The sequence below is a fragment of the Molothrus ater genome, chromosome 34 (assembly GCF_012460135.2).
Source record: "Molothrus ater isolate BHLD 08-10-18 breed brown headed cowbird chromosome 34, BPBGC_Mater_1.1, whole genome shotgun sequence".
In the NCBI taxonomy this organism is placed as follows: domain Eukaryota; kingdom Metazoa; phylum Chordata; class Aves; order Passeriformes; family Icteridae; genus Molothrus; species Molothrus ater.
This window is the reverse complement of record NC_071661.1, coordinates 68,923-77,427: the sequence shown is the minus strand read 5'-3', so window position 1 is coordinate 77,427 and position 8,505 is coordinate 68,923. Positions and strand designations below refer to the sequence as shown.

At 54.7% G+C, this 8,505-nt stretch overlaps 1 pseudogene; it reads left to right on the top strand.

Annotated features, from left to right (window-relative positions):
* Positions 1-5,728: 5,728 nt before the first annotated feature.
* On the top strand, positions 5,729-6,803 carry LOC129047050 (zinc finger and SCAN domain-containing protein 2-like; annotated as a pseudogene).
* Positions 6,804-8,505: the final 1,702 nt, after the last annotated feature.

The following is an 8,505-nucleotide window of genomic DNA, read 5'->3' as shown; positions in this document are numbered from 1 at the left end:
GGGACACTCGTAGGGCCATTCCCCAGTGTGGATCATCTGGTGGCTGATCAGGGTGCTGCTCTGCCTGAAGCTCTTCCCACACTCCAAGCATTTGTGGGGCTTCTCCCCATCATGAGGCTGCTCCTGGGCCATCAGCTCTGAGCTCTGGCTGAAGCTCTGCCCACCTTCCTGGCTCAGGGTGGGTCTTTCCTCCTCAGAGCATCCTGGGCTGGCTTTGGAGCTCCTCCTCCTGCAGGATCTCTCTGGCTTTTCCTCCCCATACGATTCCTGAGCCGTGGAGGTGCTGGAAAGTGCCTCTTCCATGTGGTTCTGTTTTGGGGATTTGTCCTCCCTGGTCTCCATCCTCAGCTCCTTGTCTGGGGAAGGAAAGACAAGGAGAGGATGGGATTTGCCTCCGTGCCACAGGGAAGGGGAAGGAGATCCCCCCAGTGCATCCCCAGCAGGACGGGGTTGGCAGCAGGGTTGTCCTGCAGCTGGGGGCCGTGCTGGGCTGGGAGATGGAGCAGGAGAGAGGGGGAAAGGGGCACTGACTTCCTCCTCACCTGACTTCCTCTTCCTCGCAGCCTCCTCCTCCATCCAGTCGAGGTTTGGGAGTGGGATATTCTGTTTTGGGAGGAAAACAAGGGATGAGCACATCAAGTTCTGTATTAATTTGAAGGCAAAGCAGGGGGGGAAGTCTAAATCAGAATTAGAATTTAATAAGAAAATGAAGATCAAGGCAATGATACAGAAACACTGCCTTAAACTGACAGAGTCAGGATATAACCTGACACCCTGTTGCTCAGGGTGGTGGCAGCAGTCCCATTAAATGGTGGCTGCAGTCCTGTGGGAGTGATGAACGTGATTCTGTCCGAGCAGTGATCCTGTAGAAGGGCCTGGTCTTCCTCTGAAGGTCCAGTGGTGGTTCTGGAGCTCTTGTCCTCTGGGAATCCAGTAGGCAAGCTGCTCCTGGTGTTACAAGCCTCAGCTTGTATCCAGGTAGGAATGCTTGGATCCTCCCCCTGGGCAGAGCATCCCACAATGGGATGATGGAATTTTATCAGTCCTGCAGTGACATTCAATGGCCCATTCACAGAAGATCTCTCCCCTGGAGGGCGTTATCAGGGCTGAGTCATGGAAGAGATAAAGAACACTGCCCCACCTGTTTATAGCAGTTGATGAAGATGGGGATTGAAAACATGCATTGGGTTCCATCTTACATTGCAGCCTGAAAGAGTGGGGGAATCCCTGCTCAGGGGGTGAACACCACCCCCCTTACCCAAACTGGATCAGGTGTAAAACCCCCACCCCGGGAAGGCCACACACACAGGGGACAATGTCACACTTGCCCTGCTCCAGGGGAGGTGTCTGTCCCTGTCACTCCCTTGCTCCCCCCCCTTTTCTCTTTCTTTCCATCTCTCTCTCTACCTCACATTTACTGTTCAATAAAATCCACTTTGGATTTGGTCTCGTTAGCACCTTAATTAGGGCAGAGGAATCTCTCCGACAATTCGGGTCACCAGACTGTGACATTATTTTTGCACAGTGAGTTCAGGGCACTCTTGTCTCACCCCAGGTGCCTTTGACAACAGCATGGTTCCCTCTGAGGAGGTTGTGTTTTTTTCTGGAAGAACTCTTGGAAACTTGGACACAGTCCCTCCTTCCTCCTGGGGAACTTATGGAAGAACTGATGCGGAAAATGGCTGTTGTGGGTGGCCAGTGAAAAAGAAAATATTTTGTTGTCCTTCCTTGAAAAGTTTGTTAAAATCACTGGAGAAGAGGGAGCAAATTATATCAGCGTCACTGACAAAGTTCATTTACTCAAAGGTGAGGAACACAAGGCAGCTAAAAGTCCCAGAAGAAGCCCAGCTGAGTAGCTAAATTCCCAAATAACTCCAGCCAGGGGTCTCCAGGAGGATTTTTTTGGAGAGTGTTCAGAGCCGGCAGATCCCGGACTCGAGCCCCGGATATCTCCGGGCTCCCTAAGAGGAGCTTTTTCGGGGGCAGAGGAGCCGCAATCGCCCCTCAGGAGGGTCCCGGGGGTCCATGTGGGGATGGCCCGGTACCGACGGGGCGGGACATTGGTTTTGGGGATCCCCGTGAGAGCCGGGGCTGTGGAACAGGGTCCCCCCGGGGCGGGGAGAGGGGAAGGGGCGATACCGGAGCTGGGGCACCCCCGGCAGCCCGGAGATGAGGCGGGGACGGGACCCCCTGACCCTGACAGGGGCGCGTCCTGGGGTGACTTCATGATGCTCGTGCCCCATCGGTCCCTTTAGCCCAGAAATGAGTTCTGCACCTTTAAGGCTGGTTCTGAGAGCCAAGGGGAGGAGGAAGAAGCTGCAGTTTGTTTTCAGACACTGCACTCACTCCTCCACATTCCGGCTCCTGGATGGACAGAAGGCGGGACAGAGCTCTCCTTTGCTTTTAGTTAGTTTTTAGCTCGCTGAGGCAGAGAAGTTCCCTGGACTGTGGTTTTTCTTTTTCTTTGGAGCTGTTTAAACCTGCTCTGGACTGAACACCCAGAACACCACTGGGCAGCTCCCACCTGTGGCCCACCTGGCTGGGGCTGGGCTGCAGCATTTCCAGCACTGGAGAGACTGATAAGAGACTGATAAAAGACTGATAAGAGACTGATAAGAGACTGAGTGAGCCGAGCTACAGCCCAAGGAGGGACTTTCAGAGTTTCTCATCTATTTTGGAGCAGCAGGAGGTTTATTACTTAATATTGTTCAATTTTTCTGCTGGTGAATGCTTTGCCTGTTAAATAAAGTGGTTTTTTTCCACTGTTCTCCAAGGAAATATTTTCCCAATCTTGCTGAGGGTGGGGCTGCTGAATCTGCATTCTAGAGGAAACTCCTTTTGGGGGTTTTCAACCAAATTTGCCCTAAACCAGGACAGGGTGTTGGAAAGAAGGGGAAACCACAAGTGGCTGGATTGAGGCGAGGCTGGAGAGTGGGACCCTGGGACCCCAAAACCTCCGAGAATCCCTAAGCAGGACCCTGGAGAGGGGGGATCCCCAGGACCCATGGGATCCCCAGTCCTGAGATGGGGGACCACCAGAACCCCAGAGGGATGAGACTGGAAATGGGAAACTCCTGGTGGATTTTTTTATTCACTCTTGATTTTTGGACATAAGGTGACTTCCAGAGATGCACTTGGGCAAGAGGAATCCCGAACTGAAGGCATTCACAGCTTGTTTTTCCCCAGTCCACAGTTTTCCCCAAACCTTCCAACAGTGGCATCCCCCCTGTCCCACACTGGGTGAGCTCAGTCCCAAACTTGACCCTGATCCTGGTCTCAATCTCTCTCCACGTTTAGACACACTCACAGTTCTGTATTTCATCCCATCCTAGTCCCAAACTCATCTAGCCCCAGACCCAATACCAACCCCAGCCCTAAAGCCAATCCCATGTCTAGCCTTAACCCCACTCCCAGCTCTAATCCAAATCTCAGCCCTACTCCAATCCCAGCCCCAATTCCAGACCCTTCCTAAATCCTCAGCCCCAACCCAAATCCCAGGCTCAGCCCTTCTCGGGCTTTGGGGGTGTCTCTGTCCCTGTGACCCTGATGATGTTTGGGTGGGGTCCCAGCAGCGCTGAGAGGGACAGAGACCCTCCCAGCCTCCCCAGGGGTGAGAAGGTGGCAGAGCCCCCCCAGCCCCGAGCAGCCTCAGCGGTGAGAGGGACACAGAGCCCCTGGTGCCCAGCCCTGCACAGGCATTGCCTGAGGCCAGAGGGATGGAGACCCCCCGAGCATCCCCAGGGCCAGGGGACAGAGAGCCCCGAGCATCCCCTGGGCTGAGAGGGACAGAGACTGCCCCGAGCACCCCCTGGCACAGGGGTGAGAGGGAGGGAGACCCCCAGGCATTGCCTGGGTGAGAATGATGGAGACCCCTGGAGAATGCCTGGGGTGAGAGGGACAGGGACACCCCTGGGGAATGGCTTGGGGTGAGAGGGACAGGGACACTCCTGGAGAATGGCCTGGGGTGACAGGGACAGGGACACCCCTGGGGAATGGCCTGGGGTCACAGGGACAGGGACAACCCCTGGGGAATGGCCTGGGGTGACAGGGACAGGGACAACTCCGCTAAGCCCCTCCCAAGCATCCCCCAGTGTGAGAGGGTCAGTGACCCCTTGAGCATCCCCTGGGCACCGGACACAGTAAAGTTGTTTCTTGACAAAAATCAAACTTAACCCTACAGAAAATGCGTTGAATTTGCTCTTCCCACAAGTTACATGTGGTGAAAACGCAAACAAATCCCAAAATTTAATAAACTGACAGTACAAACAATTCTGTGGCAATTCCAAAATCCATTGGTCCTGCCCAGCTCCAGCTCAGCTGCTGGCACATTCTGATAAAAGAAAAGTGGAAATTCGGCCCAATACATTGTGATACCTCTTTTCTGAAAAGATTATGAAAAGGAAGGGAAAGCTCTGTGTAGATGTCACAAAGGTGACAGGGACAAAAGAAAAATTATACTTAGATTTGGCAAAGCCCCTGGCCTGTGAAAGAGAAAAGGGGGGACCGCCACAGAGTGAGAGGGACAGAGACCTCCCCTGGGGCAGGGCAAGTGTGACATTGTCCCCTGTGTGTGTGGCCTTCCCGGGGTGGGGGTTTTACACCTGAGCCAGTTTGGGTAAGGGGGGTGGTGTTCATCCCCTGAGCAGGGATTCCCCCACTGTGTCAGGCTGCAGTGTAAGATGGAACCCAATGCATGTTTTCAATCCCCATCTTCATCACCTGCTATAAACAGGCGGGGCAATGTTCTTGATCTCTTCCATGACTCAGCCCTGATAATGCCCTCCAGGGGAGATATCTTCTGTGAATGGGCCATTGAGTGTCACTGCAGGACTGATAAAATTCCATCATCCCATTGTGGGATGCTCCGCCCAGGGGGAGGATCCAAGCATTCCTACCTGGATATAAGCTGAGCCTTGCAACACCAGGAGCGGCTTGCCTACTGGATTCCCAGAGGACAAGAGCTCCAGAACCACTCCTGGACCTCCAGAGGAAGACCAGACCCTTCTACAGGATCACTGCTTGGACAGAATCACGTTCATCACTCCCACAGGACTGCAGCCACCATTTAATGGGACTGCTGCCACCACCCTGACCAGCAACAGGGTGTCAGGTTATATCCTGACTCGGTCAGTTTAAGGCAGTGTTTCTGTATCATTGCCTTGATCTTCATTTTCTTATTAAATTGTAATTATCGCCTAGACCCTCCCCAGGTTTGCCTTCAAACCAGTAAAAAATTCAATGCGCTCATCCCTTGCTTTCCTCCCAAAACAGGATTTCACATCCCCAAACCTTTGCCAGATGGAGGAGGAGGCTGCGAGGAAGAGGAAGGTGCCCCGGGACACCCAGGCAGGTGAGGAGGAAGCCAGTGCCCCTTTCCCCCTCTCTCCTGCTCCATCTCCCAGCCCAGCACGGCCCCCGGCTGCAGGACAACCCTGCTGCCAACCCTGTCCTGCCGGGGATGCACTGGGGGGATCTCCTTCCCCTTCCCTGTGGCACGGAGGCAAATCCCATCCTCTCCTTGTCCTTCCTCCCCCCGGGAAGGAGCTGATGATGGAGACCAGAGATGGAGAAATCCCCACAGCAGGAACTCATGGATGAGGCCATTTTGAGTGACTCCAGGGCACAGGAATCCAATGGGGAGGAAAATCCCCAGAGATTCTACAGGAAGAGGGGCTCCAAACCCAGCCCAGGATGCTCTGAGGAGGAAAGACCCACCCTGAGCCAGGAAGGTGGGCAGAGCTTCAGCCAGAGCTCAGAGATGGTGGTCCATGGGCAGCCTCCTGATGGGGAGAAGCCCCACAAGTGCTTGGAGTGTGGGAAGAGCTTCAGGCAGAGCAGCACCCTGATCAGCCACCAGATGATCCACACTGGGGAATGGCCCTACGAGTGTGGGGAGTGTGGGAAGAGGCTTCAGCTGCAGCTCTGCCCTCATCATCCACCAATGCATCCACACTGGGGAGAGGCCCTATGAGTGTCCTGAGTGCCAGAAGAGGTTTCAGACCAGCTCCAGTCTCCTCCAGCACCAGCAGATTCACACAGATGAGAGGCCCTTCCGCTGCCCTGACTGTGGGAAGGGCTTCAAGCGCAACTCCACCCTCATCACCCACCAGCGCATCCACGCTGGGGAGAGGGAGAGGCCCTACGAGTGTCCCCAGTGTCAGAAGAGGTTTTACACCAACTCCGATCTCCTCCTGCATGAGCGGATTCACACGGATGAGAGGCCCTTCCGCTGCCCTGACTGTGGGATGGGCTTCAAGCGCAACTCCCACCTCATCAGGCACCAGCGGATCCACACCGGGGAGAAGCCCTACAAGTGTGGGGAATGTGGGATGAGCTTCAGCCAGAACTCTAACCTGATCTCCCACCAGAAGACCCACACCAGGGAACGACCCTATGAATGTGGGGAATGTGGGAAGAGCTTTAGGCAGAAGTCTCTCTTGATCTGCCACCAGAGGATCCACACTGGGGAAAGGCCATACAACTGTGGGGAATGTGGGATGACCTTTAGTAGGAAGCCCCAAATGATCATCCACCAAATGATCCACACAGGGGAGAGGCCCTACCAGTGCCCCGAGTGTCAGAAGAGGTTTCACACCAGCTCTCAGCTCCTCCAGCACCAGCGCATTCACACGGATGAGAGGCCCTTCCTCTGCCCCGACTGCGGGAAGGGCTTCAAGCACAACTCCACCCTCATCACCCACCGGCGCATCCACACGGGGGAGAGGCCCTACGAGTGTTCCCAGTGTGGGAAGAGCTTCACCAGCAGCTCTCACTTGAGCAGACACCAATGGAGGCACCAGTAAAGAAGCCCTGCAAATGCCCCAACTGCAGGAAGAGCTTCATGCACTGCTCCAGCTTCATCCCCCATTGGAGACCCCACATTGGTCAGGGCCCTGGTGATCCATGTTCCCTGTGATCCATGCTGGGAAGACACCTGTACCTTTTGTTGCCCCTGCCAATGACATGATGTGGGATTGGAGAACATGAGGGTCTGGCCATGGCCCTGTCATTACATTCACTCCCACCTCAGTTCATTGCCAGGGGCAGGAAAGGGACTCTCTCTCTCTCTCCCTGAGAAAAAGGGTGTCCTTTCCAGACAGGAGGAAATACATTGCCAGGAAGAACTCGTTGTTGATGTTGTAGTTTTCTCTGTAAATAGTTTTACTTATCCCTTCTGTTATCAATATTGTTTCTGTTCCTGTTTGTTCTTTATCTCGTTGCTGTTCCCAATAAATTGTTCTTTCCCCAGCCCGGGATCTTTGCCTTTTGTGCTTTCCATGGCAGGCGGGAGGGCAGCGAGGGCAGCGCGGTTTTAGCGGGAGCAGGAAATTGGGGAATCCCATTCCTGAAGCCCGGCCTGTGGAAAGCGAGCATCCCAGCTGGTGCCAGCCCTGGTGGCCATGGCAACCACCCCTGGCATGGGGTCTCCATGGAGCTGCCAAGGGACTGAGCATAGCAACAGGGGGCTGGTGATGGTTGCTATGGAAACTGCCCATAGCAACAGGGGCCTGGTGATGGTTGCCTACTAAGGATCAGATTTGTCACAGGCCCTCAGAGGGGTTCCATGGGGACATTCCAAGAATCTCCAGGCTGTTCGAGAGCTGCAATGCCACAGACAGAGACAGGGGCTCCATGGAGACCTCCGAGGGGTTTCTGGGCTGGTAAAGAGCCCTGTGGTCAGAGGCAGTCACAGCCATTCCATGGTGACATCCCAGGAGTCCCCAGGCTGCCAGTGAGCCGGGATGTCCCAGACACTCACAGGGGTTCCTGTCATGGACACAGCGGGAGCTTCAGGCCGTGTTAGTGAAGCTCCTGTTGGGTCACGATCCCTATGCTCCCCATAGATCCCCAAATGTCACTGTTGAATCAGTGTTCCATGCTTTCTTTCCAATGGAAAACAACCATCCTTATCCTCCAGGTGTCCATGTCTGAAATTGGGATTCCACCTCCAAAATTCTGTATATCCAAAGGTTACTCCCAGGCACAATCTGCCAGTACCATCAAGCCTGGCTGGCCTTGACCTCTGGTGGCTGCCCCTGCAACACTGGGTCTGGGTTCTTCCCTTCCCCTGGAGATCACTGGGACACTGTGGGGACCTCATGCAACCAAGGGGATCCTTGTGGCACCACTGGAGCCCATGGAACCAAGGGGCCATGGTGACACAGTGGGGCTTCATGGAACCCAGAGACCATTATGGCTCTGTGGGGCCTGATGGAACCATGGAGACCATTGGGACCCTTCAGGGCCTGGTGTCACCAAGGGGGCATTATGGCACCTCAGGGCCTCATGGAAGTGAGGGACCATTGGGACACTGTGGGGCCCCATGGAACTGAGGGAACATGGAACAGGCCTGGCTGGCTTGGCCTCCCAGGGGCCACCTGACAGGTCTGGCTGATGTTGGGATGTCAAGGGCTGCCTCTCATCAGCTCCTGGAACACTGGGGCTCCATGCTTTCCTTGCTATAGAAAAGAACCATCCCTCTTTTTAAATGTCCATTGCCAAAAT